Below are 20,166 nucleotides of genomic sequence, written 5' to 3'. Positions count from 1 at the left end.
AAATTAAAATTAATTATAATCCTCCTACCCTTAGGTAACCAGTTATCAGTGTGATGTTCAATTATTTCACACAATTAAATAAACAATAAGAATGGCAGATCATTTCAGTCAGGGAAACTCCACATAACAGTCTCTCTTCCATTTCTCCTATACCACACGGTTTTCTCCATCTACCTTTTGTGTTCCTATTTTTGACAGAGAAATGGACATACAGCGCTGTTTCTGTACTACTTACATAACGACAGTAAATGTGTAACAATAAATGGTAAGTGGCTGTTAGCCTCAGTCACACAGGGCGATCATGAGGCAGACACCGTTTGGCACAAAGTAATTGATCCCATTTGGGAAGCAGGCCCAGTGTAGTCATATAACGCCATTATTCAAGGGAAGTCAGGTATCTAAATTTTATGTGAAATGTCACTATTTTTAAGTGTCAGCAACAAATTCACTGTGCCAGCCAAACAAAAACACTCTGGGCTCCGTGCCACCCACCTGTGGATTCTGGCCTACAATCTGTATTGCCAAAGACACGGTGACCTGCTAGATGCTGCCTACACTTTTCTATGGCCGAGAGTTTCCCACTGAAGGTGTACTATTTTTATCATCTTTCAAAGCTTCAATAATAATTTTTTTAAGTTTATTTATTTGTTTTGGCAGGGGAGGAGCAGAGAGAGAGGGACAGGGAGAGAATCCCAAGCAGGTTCTGTGCTGTCAGCGCAGAACCCAACATGGGGCTCGAACACACGAACCACAAGATCATGCCAAGATCAAGAGTTGGATGCCTAACTGACTGAACCACCCAGGCACTCCAATAACAATTATTTTTTAAATAATTTAATAGTTACAACAACCCTGGGCTATAATCATGTAGGCATGGATTAACTGGGGGGGGGGGGATAAAAAATGAAATCACACAATTATTACACTGCTAATGAAAACAAGAAAATAGCTGTGTTATTTTTAAAATACTTACTTTATTGCAGAAGTACTAAGTCCTAAGTACTCATGTACTTTCTCCAGTACTTTTACTGAAGGCTTAATGAGATTCAAGAATTTGCACAAATTTCTAGTTAAAATAATCTGAAAAGACGTTTAAAAAAAAAAACTCTTCCCTTTCCCACTTTAAACAATACAAAATGCTGGAGAAAACATCAAAAATATAAATGTTTAATAAAGAGTTAAACTCAAAAGAAAGGGAAATCATCAGCTGCCAGAAATGGAAACAGGGAACCCTGGAACTCCTGGGTGGGAGATATGTGGGAGTGGGGGGGAGGGCACAGACCAGAACTCCTAGCAGCCTCAGTGCTGGGCTTTATTGCCAGTCCATGGCCAGAAGTCTAGGCCACAGGCCCAGGGCACAGCTGGGACCCGGGAAGTGCTGCCTTGTCCATGAACAGGAAACTGAAAGGGTTCAACTACCATGGTCCAGGCAAGCACCCGCCCAAGGCTGAGAGTATGAACAGAACTCCTCATGAGAAGGCAGATCCCCAGGCCTGCACTGTGAGGCAGTAGAGGGCCCAAATTCACATTATCCTCACAAAAGGAAACTCTAAGTTTTAAAGAAACTAGCTTTAAAGAAACTAAAACTAAGGGGCGCCTAGGTGGCTCAGTCGGTTAAGTGTCCAACTTTGGCTGAGGTCATGATCTCACGGTTCGTGAGTTCAAGCCCCATGTCGGGCTCTGTGCTGACAGCTCAGGGCCTGGAGCCTGCTTCGGATTCCGTGTCTCCCTCTTGGCCCCTCTTCCACTCGCCCCGTGTCTCTCTCTCTCTCTGTCTCTCAAAAATAAACAAACGTTAAAAAAATTGAAAACCAAAGAAACTAAAGCAAAAATGGTTAGAATTTGTGAATTCGGTTGGAGTGTGTGTGTGTGTGTGTGTGTGTGTGTGTGTGTGTGTGTGTTTCTACCACCCAGGAAACATGCAGTACTTCCAACAACACCAGTCCCTAGAAGAATACTCACAAATGAATCAAAACAAAACAAAAATTTTAAAATACCCTACAGCCAATAAAAATATTTCACATAAGAATCAAACAAAAACATCCATATCTGAAATCTGAAAGGAACTTAAATAACACTCAGTGAAATTAAGGAAAATAAAATCTAAAACATGAACAGGAGACAACATAAAGTAGAAATTCTACATACAAAAAAATACTTGCTAAAATTGTTTAAAAGTTCAATACTCAATAGACAGGTTAAATAGTAGATCAGACAGAGAGAGTTAGTGAATTGAAGATAAATCTGAGGAACTCACCCAGAATGTAGCACAGAGAGAAAGATGTAGAAAACATAGCAGAGACATGGGGGACAGATTGAGAATCTCGACATCCATGTAATGAAGAGTTGAGATGGAGGTCATCAGATTTAGTACAGTCCTCTGAGTCCCAAGCTGGATAAATTAAATCTATCCACAGAAAGACTTGTATAAGTATGTTCATAACAGCTTCATTCATAATAGCCAAACCCTAGAAAAAGTCCAGTTGGTACACCCATACAATGGAATACTACTTGGCAATAACAAAAAGAAATGAATTACTGATAAATGCGTGAATCTCAACATTAGGCTGTGTGAAAGAAGCCAGATACAAAAGAGTTACTGTATGGTTCTATTTATACAAAGTTCCAGAACAACTAAAATTAATCTATGGTAGAAAAAGATCTGAACACTAGCTGCCTCTGGGGGGTAGGGTGAGTTACAGGGAAGAGACATTTAAGCTGAACACTGAGTATCAAAAAAAAAAAAAAAAAAAAAAAAGCCAGTCAGGAAAAATTCTAGGGAAGAGCATTTCAGGCAAGAGAGAACTTTCCAGAATTGTATAACATTCCATGTCTTGATGGGGGCTTGGGTTACCCAGGTGTACATATTTGTCAAATTTTTTTTTCCTGTTGGCCTGCCTGATAATTGTTGATTTATTCATTGTCTATCTTTCCCACCAGACTGTAAACCCCATGAAAACAGGGACCTTACCTGGCTTCTTCAATATTACATATACATGCACACCCACACCCATATATATATATATACTATATGTTCACTATATAGTATATACTATATGTTTACTATATAGTATATACTACATATTTACTATATAGTATATATATTATACTATATATAATACTGCATATATATGCATATCCAACAATTGCCACAGAGATGATAACAATAAATATTCATCGAATGAATACAACTCAATTCCAGGTATTGTATTTTATGATAAATGTCTCTATTTCAATCATCATATTACAAAAATCTGTTTATTCCAGTGAAAAAAGTATTTTTCCCCTTACTGAGTGAGCCTTGGTGCCACAAAGAAGCATTATGGTTCAATACTGGGCTAGAAGTGAGAAAAATCAAATCTTGTGTTATAAGCGGAATGTTTGCGCCCCTCTAAAATCCCTATGTTGAAACTCGCCCCCCCCCCCCCAGTGTGGCGGTACTAGGAGATGGAGCCTCTGGAAGCTGATGAGAATGCGGTGAGGTCATGAGGCTGAAGCCCCCGTGGACGGTGTTAGTACCCTATGAAAGCTTGCTTCTCTCTGATCTCTGCCAGTGTGAGAAGTGGAGAGTCTGCCTGTTGGAGGAGGGCTCTTACCAGGACTGACCAGGCCGGCACCCTGATCCTGGACTTCCAGGCTCCAGAACTGTGAGAAATAAATTTTTGTTTTTTATAATTCACCCGGTCTGTGGTATTCTAGTTTTGCAGCCCAAACAGACTAAGATACCTCTCTAAGGGCACGCTCTGGTATCCAAAGCTTTCAGTGCCTCAACATTTCCCCTGACTGAAACAATCTGCTGCTTTTATTTTTTTAAAACTGGACACAGTAATTGAACATCAAATTAATGACAGTAGTTACCGAAGGGTAGTAGGCTTATGAATAACTTTGGTTTTTCAAATTCTATGCAAGTATGTATATTTATTCATAATGAGAAAAATACTTTTTTTAATTCATGATTTTCAGAGATAGGCCATGTAAATATCCCACTCAACACTTAAGACGTGATTATATTCCTGAAATAAATCACATTTTAATGAATGAAACAAATATGTTAACACATTCAGGGAGCAGCTTCAGGTAGAGGGTAAGGAGATGGGCCTTAGAGTCAAATACCTTGGGTTCAAACACAGCCCCTGCCACTTGCTAGCTATAGAACTTGGGCAATTCCCCGAATTTCTTCTCTAAGTGTCAGCTGAACTTCTCTAAGTCTCAGTTTCCTCACTGGCAAAATGGGAAAGATAGTCTCTACAACACAGGATTGGCTAGGACATTAGGGTTCAATAAATGCCAGTTCTTACTAGATACCACAGAACTCCTATTAAAGGAAATCAACGAATTATAGAGTTAAAATTTAGAAGGCAAATTAAGCTCTTGCACAAGTCAAGAATCCTTTCCGTGCTAGTCTTAACAGATCTTGACCTGGTCTCTACCTGAATCCTTCTAGGAACAGAGTTCAGTACCTTAAGGGGAGTTTTTGTTGAAAGTCCTTGTATTTTGCAAAAGTTCCCTACTTAGAAATTGCTCTCTTTGATGTTCAGTCCAGCCTCTGCAGTGATGACAGTGTTTACTCCCTCCTCAGAGCTTGTGAAATACGTGAAGACAGCTCTTAGGACTCCCCTTAGAACATTCTTCTTAATCTAAGCAGCCTTCCAGTGACCTGGGAAGGTCATCGTTGTGGGCAGATACCTCTGAACACCTCCAAGTTTGTCAATGGATCTCTTTAAATGTGGCACCCAGGTCAGCACTCAGTACTTGAGATAGGGTCCAACTGGTGTGAATGACACTGGTACTATTACTTCCTAGGGTCTGGGCCCTATATTTTATGGATGCTGTACCAAATGATTTGTTTTTGAGTACAAGAAACCCAATGGTGGGTCACATAAAGCTTGTGGTAAATTAAAATTCACAGATACCAAAACGAGTTCCCCACTTCATATATTTATGATTTATATTTTGCACTGAAATCCAAAACTTTACATTTCTTTCAAATTTCATCTTGTTTGTTTCAGCCAAATGTCCAAATGTTTCATCCTCTGAGACCACTCTGCATCCTGATTGTGCATTCCCTCTCAACTTAAACATCATTTTGCATAGATAAGTGAATTTTTGTTTTCAAAGAAAATAACATCTTCTCACGTGTTTTTACTCATTTTTTCCATTTTCTTTTGCATTTCACACTATCTCCCTATTTCATGACATTAAAATAAGGTGACATTAAAGTAGAAAAAGCTTTACAAAATATTACTGATTTGCTTCCATTGAGAAGGACTCCCTCAGATATGAAGTTCCCAGGCATATGGTAAGATTCCCGACTTATTCTTTGTCATGTGTGGCCCACGTAAAAGAAAGGCCTCACAGGGAAATTGGAAGGAGCAAGCAGGAGGGAACTCTTGACAACATTCAAAAAACATATAAACCCATTTTTACACGGAGAGGTTTTGTGCAGGTTTTTTCCCGGCCAAAGGATTCGTTCAGCAAAAGTGTATGTAGCACTTTCAGGAAGACACACATTGCGCCGGACTCTAGGTAAAAAGAGTTAAAAGGCACCGTCTGCTTCCAGAAATGCAGGATTCAGAAAAGGAGACATTCACGTGGTGAGCAAGTTGCCATGCAGTGAGAGAGCACCAACAACAGAAGCACACACAGCACGGGGATGGCCAAAAGGAAGGAGTGCGGGTATTATCAACAGAAACACTCGCTGGGAGAGAGGGCATCTGAGATTGGTGCTGGTGTTAAACATGAGCACACACTGCCCAGGTGCACACGCAGACAGCAGACAGGCACTCCGGGCAGGCGGCCCAGCGTGTGCGAGGACACGGAAGGCACAGAGCAGCGCAGTATAGGTGAAAAGGTTCAAGTAAATTTAACACATACTGTTAGTGTAAAATACAGAATTGTGAAGGCTCAGCACAAAAAAAGTAAAAGTATGTTATTGACAATTTTCACACCGAGTTTTTAAGGTGGACCTTTTTTATTTTGGTAAAATATACTTAACACAAAATTTACCATTTTAACCATTTTTGAAGTGTATGACTCAGGGGCATTAACTACGTTTCACAGTGTTGAGCAGCATCACTACTATTCATTTCTAGAACTTCTTCATCGTCCCAAACACAAACTCTGTACACATTAAACAACTTCCCATTCCATCTCTCCCACCCCTAGGAACTTCTATTAAAATTTCTATTTATATGACTTCTACATTGCTTTTTCATATGTATGCTGAAATAACAGTTGGATGTACTAGGTTAAATAAAACATGTTATTAAATTAAGTTCGCTTTATTTCTTTTTACATTTTGAATGTGGCTACTAGAAAACTTTATTTATGGGGCTCATATTATATTTGGGCAGTGCTGTGCCAGAGCATAATGTACATATAAGGAAACAGAGACAGATGATGCTGGAATGAGTAGATACAGGTTGAGTCATGAGGGCCCTAAAATTACCTTACAAGATAAAACCTCATGGGTAATGGAGAGCCAGTAACAGACTTATAAGGGGAGTGTCAGCATCAGACTCATATTTCAAAGAACACCATGGTGGCTGTGTCGGTACTAGACTGGAAAAGAGTAAGGCAAGAGACAGGAAGACCTCTGGGAGACTCAACAGTGATCTGGGAAGGGAAGAAGATCCAAATCAGTGCAGAAGAAGGCAGAACGAAAAAGGGCCATGGTGGGGGTGGGGGGTGGCACCTGGCTGGCTCAGTCACGTGAAGAGCATGCGACTCTTGATCTCGGGGCCATGAGTTCAAGCCTCATACTGGAGGTAGAGCTTACATTAAAAAGAAAAAGAAAAAGAGAAAGAAAGAAAAAAAAAAAAAAAAGGAGCCATGTATCCTAACAGAATGGCTGCATTAGTATCACCTACATAAGGAGAAAAGTCATACATTTTACAACTTATCATTTTGAAAGTTCGATGAATATGAAATCAATAGCTTTCCAAACCCACTATAAGAATATAAAGAAAAAATTCACTCATAATAGCAACATACACTTTTTAAAAACAACACACAAAACAACCATACACACACACACACACACACAACCCTAGGCATAAACTCAAAAGAAATGTGCAAGATTGATATGAAGAAAAATAGAAAACTTTACTGAAGATATAGAAGACTGGAGGAGCAGAGATATATTATAGTAGCTATCATATGCAGAGCATGTATCGTGTGCTAAGTACCACATATTATACACAATCAAGTATACATTGCTCATGTAATCCTTTCATCAACTTTCTGCAAAAAGTACTATAACTACTTTTTTTCATAAGGAGAAGATTGTTTCACAGAAATATTCAAAATAACATATAAATGCAATGCCAACCTAATTTTTAAAAACTCTTTAAAGAATGAATTGACCACCAAGAGAATGAAAAGACAACCCTAGGATGGGAGAAAATATTTGCAAAGCATATATCTGGCAAAAGCATGTATCTCAAATATATAAAGAACTCTTACAATTCAATAATAAAAAAAGACAAATCGGTTAAAAACAGGCAAGGATCTGAACAGACATTTCTTCAAAGAAGACATACATATGGACAATAAGCACTTGAAAAGCTATTGTGGAAATACAAATCAAAACCACAATGAGATACCACTTCACACCCACCAGAATGGCTCTAATCAAAAAGACAGATAATAAGTGCTAGCAATAATATGGAGAAATTAGAATGCTCGCACATTGCTGGTAGGAATATAAAATGGTGCAGCTGCTTTGAAAAACAGTCTGGCAGTTCCTCAAATGGTTAAACATAGGGATGCTTGGGGCACCTGGGTGGCTCAGTCAATTAAGCATCCGACTTCAGCTCAGGTCATGATCTTATGGTTCGTGGGTTCGAGCCCTCTGTCAGGCTCTGTGCTGACAGCTCAGAACCTGGAGCCTGCTTCGGATTCTGTGTCTCCCTCTCTCTGCTCCTCCCCCACTCATGCTCTGTGTCTCTCTCTCTCTCTCTCCTTCAAAAATAAATAACAATATTAAAAAAAAAATAGGGATGCCATATGATCCAGCAATTCCACTGCTAGGTATATACCCAAGAAGAATGAAAACATACTTAAGGGCATTATTCATAATAGCCAAAAAAGTGGAAACAGTGTATATGTCCTTCAGCTGATGTGGATAAATAAAATATACCATTTCCATAATGTTATGGGTTGAATTGTGCCCCTGAAAAAGATATGTTGACATCCCAGGGGTACCTGTGAATGTGACTTTATTGAAAATTAGGTCTTTGCACACATAATCAAGTTAAAACGAGGTCATACTGGAGTAGTGTGGGCCTTTAATCCAATAGGACTGGTGTCCTTAAATGGAGAAGAGACACAGAAACAGGCTCCCACAGAGAGATTTAGCATGTAAAGACAGACGCTCAGGGAAGAAGACCATGTGAAGACAGAAGCAGGCCAAGGAATGCCAAGGATTGCCAGCAACTACCAGAAGCTAAGAAGAGGCAAGAAAGGATTCTCCCCCTGAGCCTCAGAGACAGAGTAGCCTTCCTTACACCTTGGTTTTGGACTTTCTAGCCTCCAGAACTGTGAGAGAATACATTTGTGTTAGTTTAAGCTACCCAGTTTGTGTTACTTTGTTACTGTAGCCCTAGGAAACAAACACACCATAGGATGGAATTCTATTCAGGGGTAAAAAAAAAATGATGAGTACTGATACATTCCACAACATGGATGAGACTTGAAAACATTATGCTGAGTGAAAGAAGCCTGTCACAAGATACCACAAATTGTATGATTCCATTTATACAAAATATTCAGATCTATAAAGGCAGAAAGATTAGTGGTTGCCTAGGGCTCAGGTACTGGGGAATGAAATGGGGAATGACTGCTAACTGGCACAGGTTTCTTTTTGGGGTGACGAAAAATGTTCCAAAATCAGATTGTGATGATGGCTGCACAACTGTGAATACACACACAAAAAAACCACTGAAGTGTATACTTTAAACAATGAGTTATATAAATTACATCTCAATAAAGCCATTTAAAAAAAAACTTGACAAGCTAATTCTAAAAGTCAGGAAAAGAAATTCTAAGATTAGCCCCCACAAATGTTTTTTAAATGAGTATGTGAGCTGAAAAAGTATATGAGTTTCAATAAAATGACAGTAAAAATATAAGGGAGTATTTATCCCACTAGATATCAAAATATGTATTGAACATAGGATACTGTGGAATTGGTCCTGCAAAACAGAAAACCAGGTCACAAAGCAGAAGGGAGTCCAGAAACAGACTGTGGGTGTGAGAAAGTAGTAAATGATAAACGTGACATTTTAGATTAATGGGTCAAGGATAGATTTAATATTCAGAGTGATACTGTTGGGAAAATGATAATTATGCACTCACCATTCACACACGCACACATACACACTGGATGTGTGTGAGGAATTAAAGAAAAACTCAAACATACAAGAATTTATAGAAGAGAATATACTCATAAGAGGAAAACCTAGGGGCACCTGGGTGGCCTAGTCAGTTGAGCATCTGACTTCAGCTTAGGTCATGATCTCATGGTTCACGAGTTGAAGCTCCGCATTGGGTTCTGAGCTGACAGCTCAGAGCCTGGAACCTGCTTCGGATTCTGTGTCTCCCTCTCTCTCTGCCTCTCCCCCGCTTGCACTATGTCTCTCACAAAAATAAACATTATAAAAAAGAGAGAGAGAAAGAGAGAGAGAAAACCCTGATGTGCCTTAGGGTAAAACAGGGCTCTTCAACCTCAATACCATTGACATTTTAGTCCAGAACAATTCTTTGTTATGGAGGGCTTTCCTGTGTATTGTAAGATGTTTAGCAGCATCTGTAGTTTCCGCTCAGTAGATGACCCCCGTTAGACAACCAAAAAAACGTCTCCTCACATTGCCAAATGGTCCCTGGAAGGCAAAATATCTCCCACTGGAGAACCACTCAGATAGGGAATGAGAGCCACAAAATACAAAATACACATAGTGAAAGACAGATACGTTCAAATGTCTATGGTTCGACAAAGTGCCATATAGTTAAAAGGCAAGAATCAACATTAAAAAAGCACTAAGTTAGGAATAAATACTTAAAACAGATATAAATGACAAAAGATTGATATCCAGAATACATAAAACTCTACCATATATTAAAAAAAAAACAATAAAAACGAGACATTTCTCGAAACAGGAAATGCAAATAGCCAACAATCATGAAAAGATTCCCAGTCTCACTGGTAACTAGGTAAGTACAAATTAAAACACCAATTAGAATCATTTTTCACCCACTAGATGGGCAAAAATGAAAAAGATTGATAGCATCACATGTTTAAAAGAGCTAGGGAGGGGCGCCTGGGTGGCACAGTCGGTTAAGCGTCCGACTTCAGCCAGGTCACGATCTCGCGGTCCGTGAGTTCGAGCCCCGCGTCGGGCTCTGGGCTGATGGCTCAGAGCCTGGGAGCCTGTTTCCGATTCTGTGTCTCCCTCTCTCTCTGCCCCTCCCCCGTTCATGCTCTGTCTCTCTCTGTCCCAAAAATAAATAAACGTTGAAAAAAAAAATTTTTAAAGAGCTAGGGAAACAGACATCATTATACACTGGTGGTGGGCAGTTTAGCCTTAGATGTCCACACCCTCCCACCCAGCAATTCAATCTGCAGGTTTGAAATGTTCACATGGGCACACACACACATTTGGAAGGATGTTCTCTGCCTCACTGTGTCTAACTGTAAACAATCTATGGAACTTCTCATACTGTGAAATCTTAATATACCATGGAATTTACAGAGCAAGTAAAATAAAGTAGGTTTCTCTACATATGGACAAATAAAAAGTTCCAAGGCCCATTTTTAAGTATAAAAAATCAAGTTGCTGAATAGGTACAATATGCTGTATTTGCAAAGTATGTCAGTAAAAATTTAACATGAAATCTTACATGCATGTAACTTATATGAACAAACACTTGTCAATAAATGTAAAGAAAGAGAAAGAGAAACACACACACACACACACACACACACACACACACACACACACACACACATCCCAAACTGGTAACAGTTCTTACTTTAGGGCTAAGAAATTAAAGAAGATGGAGATGGAAAGAGATCAACTATCCATTTTAAATTTCTTACATGATTTTTTTTTTAGGACCGTATGCATGGACTGCAACTAAAATAAATATAAAAGAATAAATACATTTTTTAAAACTAACTGAACTTGACCAAAACCAATCATTACTTCCCCCAATAAACTGCTTGTCTCCCGCACTTCCTAATTCTGATAATTAACAAAATCTTCCCGGGAGGTTCCTTCTAACCATGTAATACAATTTTTAAAATACGGTAAAAGTAATGTAATGTTTCCAAGGCATGGGCACCTAAGAGAGTTTGCGTCCAATCAGTATATCAAAAGCTTAGAAAGGGCTGGGTTTGCTTTTCTTTTAATGAGCAAGGATCAATTGTGCACTAACCACTAGGGTTCTAGTTTTGATCTCAGGGATGCGAGAAAAGAGGTGGCTCCCAGCAAGGCCCAGAGCAGCGGGTGTGGTCTGGGAGGAAAGGGGTGGTAACAGCAGAGGCGGGGGCAGGTCCCCACGAACCTCGGGGAGAAACTGTCACTGTGGCCGCGTGGAACACGCAGCGGCGCCCAAGGAGTTGCCAGGTGCTGTGGGCGGTGCCTCCTTTTGAGCTGACTGGGTCTAGAAACCATGAAGGTTTGGTACGTGCTCCTAAAGAGAGACGAAGGGAGTTCGAGAGGGCGCGTGGGTGGCCGCGGCCCGGGACGAGAGCCCTCGTCGCACCCCTGGGTGCTGAACCGCCGCGGGGCAGGGGAGCGAGGAGGCCGCGCCGGGTAGGGGAAGAAGGAAGGGCTGGGCCAAGTCGCTTGGGGACGGCGGGGTCCGCGCAATAAGTCGCCCCCGCAGACAGTGACATCGCCGGCTCCACAACCCTTCCCCTCAATCGGCACTGGAAACCCCCTCCTTCCCTCGCAGAGGCGGGTGAAAGGCCTCGCGGGTCCCTGATCCTCACTCACCTGCGACCGGGACCCAAACCGAACACCTGCGGCACCTCACGCTGAAGAGCTGGAACCCTCCACCGCCACCTGCGCGCACCCACCCGGATCCACTAGGGCCGAAGCCACTTCCGGTCCTGCGACGGGCTAGGAGGATGTAATCCCAGCCGGTGTATACAAATGGGCGACGCCATATTGTACGGTAGCTGCTAGGGCAGCTGTGCCCGCCCCAGTTTCTCCAGTGCTGAACAAAGGATCTGTTAAAATTGGAAAGGCTTATCGTCTCTTCAGAAAAGGGTATTTGTGTTTTTGTTTCTGGGGTGGTATTTTTGTTTGTTTTGATTTGGGTTTTGAAAGGAGTGGCCTCTGGAACCCTCTCAAATGCAATATGGAACATCTAATTGTTATTACTAATTAGCTCCAGTAATGCTACTCTACTGCTCTAATTTTCTTAACTGTTAAATGATAAAGGTAAATAAGACAGACACTTGTTTAAATAATGTATTCCTGAGTAGCAGTGCATTTTCTACCATTGCCATTACAATAATTATGCCATCTTGTATAACAATAACCACAATACCTTGTGTTTATATTTAAAATCATTCAACCGGTCTTTATCAGCAACTATTATATTTGAAGAAGCTAATGTGTGCTCTGTGTTGTTATTTTGTCATAGAATGTGTAACGGAAGGAGAAATGCGATGTGCATAAACAATGTAAAGTACAATAATAGATGCCATTGTTGACTGTGTACATGCACTGTGCTAGAAACTTTGCAAATTGTTTTATGTATTTTATCTCATTTAATCCTCACAACAACCTCCTGAAACAGTACTATTATCAGTGACATTTTACATAAAATGGAGAAAGGTTAAATAAATTTCTCAAGGTAGCAGCAAGTAAGCATTGGAGCTGTGAATCAAACCTCAGTATATCTTCTTACAAAGCATGTTGCCCTCATTCTCTAGATTATATTGCCTCCTGTAAAGGAAAAGAAGTTCTAAGTTCCTTTAGGTAAGTACCCATAAGGGGGAAATTTATGGCAGATGTAGAGGATTAACTCCCTGCATTTTAATCTGCTCCATCCAGAAACATCTAAAATAACAAACAAAAAAGTTAAAAGGAAATGCAAATTAAAACCACAATGAGAGACCATACCCACCAGAAAGACTAAAATGAAAAAGACACAAAACACCAAGGATCTACAAGGTTGTGGAGCAACCAGAGCTCTCATATGCTTCTGAGGGTAAATAAATGGGTACCATCACTTTGTTAAACTGTTTGGCAGGATCAACTAAAGCTAAATATATGCATAGCCTCTGTCCCAACAGTTTCACTCCTAGGTATAAGCCCAACAAAAATGTGTACATATGTTCACTGAATGGACATATACAAAAAAACCCATACTCATGTTGGCAACGGCCCTAAACTGGAAACTACCCAAATATCCATGCTGTTAGAAGTCAACGTAAAGTAATGATTCTGGAAGAGAGCATGAGGAGGCTCATGAAGTGCTGATAACGTTCTGTTTCTTAATCTGAGCACTGGTTTATGTGTGTGTTCATGTTACATATTTGTGGACACTTTCCTGGATGCATATACACTTCAATAAAAAGGTTTTTTTTTTTAAAAAAAATGAAAGTAAAGGAGTGAAAAGTTTATAAACCCAAAGAAGAAAAAGAATAGGAATGGAGAGGGGCACCTGGGTGGCTCAGTTGGTTAAGCATCCGACTTCGGCTCAGGTCATCATCTCATAGCTCGTGAGTTCGAGCCCCACATCGGGCTCTGTGCTGACAGCTCGGAGTCTGGAGCCTCCTTCAGATTCTGTGTCTCCCTCTCTCTTTGCTCCAACCCATTTGCATTCTGTCTCTGTCTCTCTCAAAAATAAATAAACATTAAAAAAACATTTAAAAATAAGAATAGGAATGGAGTTAATAGCAGACAAACAAATCTCAGTGTAATTTTATAAGACATAAATTTGATTGGAATGACAGAATATTGACATTTGAGGAATCCCATTGAGGAGGAGCAGAATACATGACACCAACATATGCCATTTTGACATGTGGATTATTTTGAACTAAAGGCAATTAAGACCCAACAGGTTTAAAGAAAAGTTTTACCTGTCTTTTAACTACATAAAGAATTTAAAATGGGGGTCTGGCTCAGAAAGAGACTTATTACCAGAGATAACTTTTAATAACTTTTAATGTACAGCAGGGCAAATATCTAATTACCAAATACCTGCTCTTCTTATTGTCCTGGGAGTTCCCCTCCTCCCATTTGAATCCCCAGGCCTATTCTATTCTATTCTATTCTATTCTATTCTATTCTATTCTATTCTATTCTATTCTTTAACTTAAGATGGCATTTAAGCCTCAATTGCCTGACTTGTCCTTGGGTCTCATTCTTATAGGACTCTCAATTTGTTTTCTTCTGTTAATCTGTCTTATGTCAATTTAATTAATAGACCAGCTAGAAGAATCTAGAAGGGTAGAGGAAACAAATTTTCCTCCCCTACACCATAATAAATTGTCTGGGTCCTACATTGAAGTTCCAACCCAACAAGCCCCATCTGTGCATAAAGGATTCCCAGTCAGCTTTTTAGTACCTCATTCTTTGTCTTAGTCTGTGTGGACTATTGTAACACAATGCCATTGACTAGGTGGCTTATAAACAATAGGAATTTAGGGGTGCCTGGGTGGCTTAGTCTGTTAAGCGTCCAACTTCAGCTCAGGTCATGATCTCACCATTCAGGAGTTTGAGCCCTGTGTCAGGTTCTGTGCTGACAGCTCAGAGCCTGAAGCCTGCTTCGGATTCTCTGTCTTCCTTTCTCTCTGCTCCTCCCCTGCTCATGCTTTGTCTCTCAAAAATAAATAAACATTGAAAAAAAACCATAAATTTATTTCTCATAGTTTTGGGGCAGGGAAGTCCATGATCAAGGTGCTGACAGATTTTTTTTGTCTGGTGAGTGCCTGCCACCTAGTTTATAGACTGCTGTCTTTTCATTGTGCCCTCACTTGGCCAAGAGATAAGGAGCTCTTGTGGGCCTCTTTTATAAGTCGCTAATCTCATTCATGAGGCTCCACTCTCATGACTTAATCACCTCCCAAAGTCCCCACCTCCTGATATCATTATACTGGAAGTTAGTTTTCAACATATGGATTTTGAGAAGACACAAAACATTCAGTCAATAACATCTACATAGGTAAATATATCCAAGAATCACCAGTCATTGCTGGAGTATCTCCAACACCATTAATTAACAGTTTCTAAGGAACACGTATAGAACTCTGCATCCAGCATTTTGAGAACACAAATACTTTTAAAACTTATCAGGAAGGGGATGGGCTAAATGGGTGATGCCATTAAGGAGGGCACTTGTTGGGATGAGCACTGGGTGTCATATGTAAGTGACAAATCACTGGGTTCTACTCCTGAAACTAATAGAACATTGTTAACTAACTTGAATTTAAATAAAGTAATTAAAAAAAAATAAAGGACAATGAAGCAGCAACAAAAAAACAAAACAAAACTTACAAAGAAGACTTAAGAAAATTAACCTTTATTTAGGCCATTGAGCAATTTACTACAAATTGCATAAAATTGCTATCATACAGATCTCATTCTCTGATCTTAGTACAATTAAGCTAGAAGTCAATAACAAAATTATTTTTAAAACTCTATATATTTGAAGATTTTAAAAAATCTTCACTTGATCTTAGCCAAAAGGCCGAGAAGCGATGAAGATTTTAAAAAATCTTAATAACTGAAAGATCAAAGAAAAAATCCCAGTGGAAATAAAGTTATAATAATAGATTTGAGAGGTAATAAAAATACTATATATGAAAATTTATAGGATGCAGGCAAATTAATAACCTTATATGCTTTTACACTCTAAAATAAGAAAAACTAAAAATTAAATATATGTGATCATCCTAATACAGTAGAAGAAACAAAAAACAAATCCAAAATAGTAGGAAGGAAGAAGATAAAGATCAGAGAATAAATTAATAAAATAGAAAAAGATGTGATAGATGAACAAAAGAACTAAAGTTAGATATTTGAAAAGACTAATAAAACAAGTTCCTGTGAGATTGATCTAGATAAAAGAGAAGTAGCAACAAATAAATAATGTTTATTTAAGGGGGGATATAAAATAAGCAGAGATTTAAGAAACTGCAAAATATGATGAACAACTTTATGCCAAAAAAATGATTAGACAAGAGAATGAAAAGATAGGCCACAGATTGAGAGGATACATCTGCAAACACTTATCTAATAAAAGACTATTACCCAGAATATACAAGGAAATTTTGAAACTCAACAACCCAATTAAAAAGTAACCAAAAGTGGGGCTCCTAGATGGCTCAGTTGGTTAAGTGTCCCACTTCAGCTCAGGTCATGGTCTCATAGTTTGTGAGTTTGAGCCCCATATCAGGTGAGCTCTACCCCTTCAGGATTCCCTCTCTCCCTCTCTCTCTGCCCCTCACTCACCCTTGTGCGTGCTCTCTCTCTCTCAAAAATAAAAAATAAAAAAATTAAATGATCAAAAGATTTGAATAGACACCTCACTGAATAAGATATAGGCTATCCAAATAAGCAGATGAAAAGATGTTCAACATTATATGTAACTAGGAAATTGTAAATTAAAACAACAATTAGAGGGGCGCCTGGGTGGATTAATCAGTTGAGCATCAGACTTATGATTTCCGCTCAGGTCATCATCCCAAGGTCATGGGATCAAGTCCCACATCAGGCTCTGTGTTGAGATTAAGATTCTCTCTCTCTCCCTCTGCCCCTCTTCCTCTCTCTCCCTCTCCCTCTTCCCCTTTTCCTCTCTGTCTCTCTCTGTCTCAACAACAACAAACAGATAACATCATCTCATTGAATGGCTAAATCATTTTAGAATGGCTAAAATTCAAACACTGATAACACCAAATGGTGATGAGGATATGGGAGCAACAGGAACTTTCATTCGTTACTGGTGGGAATGCAAAATGGTGCAGCCACTTCTAAAGATATTTTGTCAGTTTTTTACAAAGCTAAATATAGTTTTACTATATGATCCAGAAATCATGCTCCTAGGTTTTTGCTCAAATGAGTGAAAACTTAAGTCCACACAGAAACCTACACACAAATGTTTATAGCAGCTTTAGTCATAAATTGAAGGCAACCAAGACGTTCTTCAATAGGTGAATGTATAACCAAACTGTGGCACATCCATACAGTGGGATGTTATTCAGCAATAAAAAGAAATGAGCTATCAAGCCACAAAAAGACATAGAGGAATCTTAAGTGCATATTGCTAAGTGAATGAGGCCAGTCTGAGAAGGGTACATACTGTATGTTTCCAACTATATGACATTATAAAAAAGGCAAAACTGTGGCAACAGTAAAAAGATCAGTGGTTGCTAGGCGTTCCTGGGGAGGAAAAGAGGGGTGCATAGGTGGAGCACAGAGGATTTTTTAGGGCAGTGAAACTATTCTGTATGATACTGTAATGGGGGATACATGACATTATGCATGTATCAAAACCCATATAGAATTGTGCAACACAAAGGGAAAACACTAAAATAAACTATATTCTTTAGTTGGTAATAATTTATCAATATTGGTTAGTCAGTTGAAACAAATGTACCACACCAGTGCAAAATTTAATAGTAGGGGGAACTGTATGTGTATGTGTGTATTGGGGTGGGGGGAGTAGTGTATGGGAACACTCTAGTTTCTGTTCAAATTTTCTGTAAACCTAAAACTGTCCTAGAAATAAAGTCAATTCATTTTAGAATATTGTGCCATGAGCTGCTTGATTTAGAATATTGTGCCATGAGCTGCATTTCTAAAAATGCTTTATTCATTTATTCATTGATTTTGAGGACAACTTAATTCCAAACCCTGGGATGTCATAGACAGAAAATTCAAGAGGAACAATGGCAGGAAATGCCAGTGGCCTACCCAATATCTCCATTCTCCCCTCTGCCTAGTAGCAAAAGTCAGGGGGGATTTAAAAAATACATTTAAGCTTTCTGCCCGTGGACACTGCTGAGGAAGCATCATTAAAGTCTCCCCTCCCACCACTATCATGTCTTAAGTCAGAGTCTCGCAAAGAGCCTGAACAGCTACCGAAGCTTTTCATCGGAGGTTTGAGCTTTGAAACAACCGGTTAGAGTCTGAGGAGCCATTTTGAGCAATGGGGAATGCTTACGGACTGTGTGGTTATGAGAGATCCAAACACCAAGCACTCCAGAGGTGTTTGGGTTTGTCATGTATGCCACTGTGGAAGAGGTGGATGCAACCATGAGTGCAAGGCCACACAAGGTAGATGGAAGAGTTGTGGAACCAAAGAGGGCTGTCTCCAGAGAAGATTCTCAAAGACCTGGTGCCCACTTAACTGTGAAAAAGATTTTTGTTGGTGGCATTGAAGAAGACACTGAAGAACATCATCCAAGAGGGGCGCCTGGGTGGCTCAGTTGGTTGGGCGTCCGACTGCAGCTCGGCATGATCTCGCAGTTTGTGAGTTCGAGCCTTGTGTCGGGCTCTGTATTCACAGCTCAGAGCCTGAAGCCTGCTTCAGATTCTGTGTCTCCCTCTCTCTGTCCCTCCCCAACTCATGCTCTGTCTCTCTCTGTCTCTCAAAAATAAGTAAATGTTAAAAAAAAATTTAAGAACATCATCCAAGAGATTATTTTGAACAGTATGGGAAAATTGGAGTGACTGAAATCATGACTAACTGAGGCAGTGGCAAAAAGAGAGGTTTGCTTTTATAACATTTGATGACCATGACTCTATAGACAAGATTGTCATTCAAAAATACCATACTGTGAATGGTCACAATTGTGAAGTCAGGAGAACTCTGTCTAAGAAAGAGATGGCTAGTGCTTCATCCAGCCAAAGAGGTCAAAGTGGCTCTGGAAACTTTGGTGGTGGTCATGGAGGTGGTTTTGGTGGGAATAACTTTGGTCATGGAGGAAGCTTCAGTGGGTGAGGTAGCTGTGGTGGGAATCAAAGGGGTAGTGGATATGGTGGCAGTGGGGATGGCTATAACAGATTTGGTAACGATGGAAGCAACTTTGGAGGTGGTGAAAGCTATAATGATTTTGGCAATTACAACAATGAATCTTCAAATTTTGGACCCATGAAAGGAGGAAATTTTGGAGGCAGAAGCCCTGGCCCCTATGGTGGTGGAGGCCAGTACTTTGTCAAACCATGAAACCAAGGTGGCTATGGTGGTTCCAGCAGCAGTGGCTATGGCGGTGGCAGAAGGTTTTAATTACGGCCAGGAAACAAAGCTTAGCAGGAGAGGAGAGCCAGAGAAGTGACAGGGAAGCTACAGGTTATAACAGATTTGTGAACCCAGCCAAGCACAGTGGTGGCAGGGCCTAACTGCTACAAAGAAGACATGTTTTAGACAATACTCATGTGTATGGGCAAAAAACTCAAGACTGTATTTGTGACTAATTGTATAACAGGTTATTTTAGTTTCTGTTCTATGGAAAGTGTAAAGCATTCCAACAAATGGTTTTAACGTAGATTGTTTTTTTGTGCCCATGCTATTGATTGCTAAATGTAATAATCTGATCATGATGTTGAATAAATGTGTCTTTAAAAAAAAAATTAAAATTGCATTTAAAAATGCACTTAAATTGCATTTCCCCAAAATTTCTTTTCTGTCTTCATTGGTAATGGATATGGCCATGTGATTAAGTTCTGGCCAGTAAGGTCTAAAAAAAGTTTTTGCACTAGACTCTCAGTAGTTCTTTTTTTTTTTTTTTTTTAGTGTTTATTTATTTTTGAGAGAGAGCGTGAGCAGGGTAGGTGGAGAGAAAGGGGGACAGAAGACTTGTAGCAGGCTCCCCGCTGACAACCTGTGTGGTGTGGTGCTCAAACCCACGAGCCACAAGATCATGACCTGAGCTGAGATCAGACACTCAATCGACTGAGCCACCCAGGTGCCCCTAGACTTTCAGTAGTTCTTAAAAAGGGGACAGACAACTGTCACAAGCCTTTTTGTTGTTAGCCTTCCACTTATTTCTTGCTAAGACTAGGACTTGATAGCTGGGGCTCCAACAGCTCTCTGCCACCACAGTGGCACTTTGAAGATGGAAGCCAGGTGCCTAGGAGGGTGGAGTGGAGAGAGAGAAGAAACCTGGATCCTTGATGCCTTCTCTGGTTTCCATATTAACCC

At 39.8% G+C, this 20,166-nt stretch overlaps 1 protein-coding gene and 1 pseudogene across 3 annotated transcripts in view; one reads left to right on the top strand and one right to left on the bottom strand.

Moving 5' to 3' along the window:
• The window catches only part of EXD2 (exonuclease 3'-5' domain containing 2), a 50,317-nt gene extending 38,224 nt beyond the window's left edge, over positions 1–12,093 (bottom strand). The window contains exons 1-2 of one of the 3 annotated variants that reach the window (XM_030319409.1): positions 12,000–12,057; positions 2,258–2,407 (exon numbers count right to left, since the gene is read on the bottom strand). The gene's annotated coding sequence lies outside the window, so the exon portion shown is untranslated. Of the gene's footprint in view, positions 1–2,257; positions 2,408–11,999 lie in introns of all 3 variants that reach the window. The other 2 variants (XM_030319407.2, XM_030319411.1) reach the window with 2 other exon arrangements.
• LOC115516606 lies at positions 12,081–19,323 on the top strand (annotated as a pseudogene).
• Positions 19,324–20,166: the final 843 nt, after the last annotated feature.

This window comes from Lynx canadensis, chromosome B3 (assembly GCF_007474595.2).
Source record: "Lynx canadensis isolate LIC74 chromosome B3, mLynCan4.pri.v2, whole genome shotgun sequence".
NCBI classification, from domain to species: domain Eukaryota; kingdom Metazoa; phylum Chordata; class Mammalia; order Carnivora; family Felidae; genus Lynx; species Lynx canadensis.
This window is presented reverse-complemented; position numbering and strand designations above follow the sequence as displayed.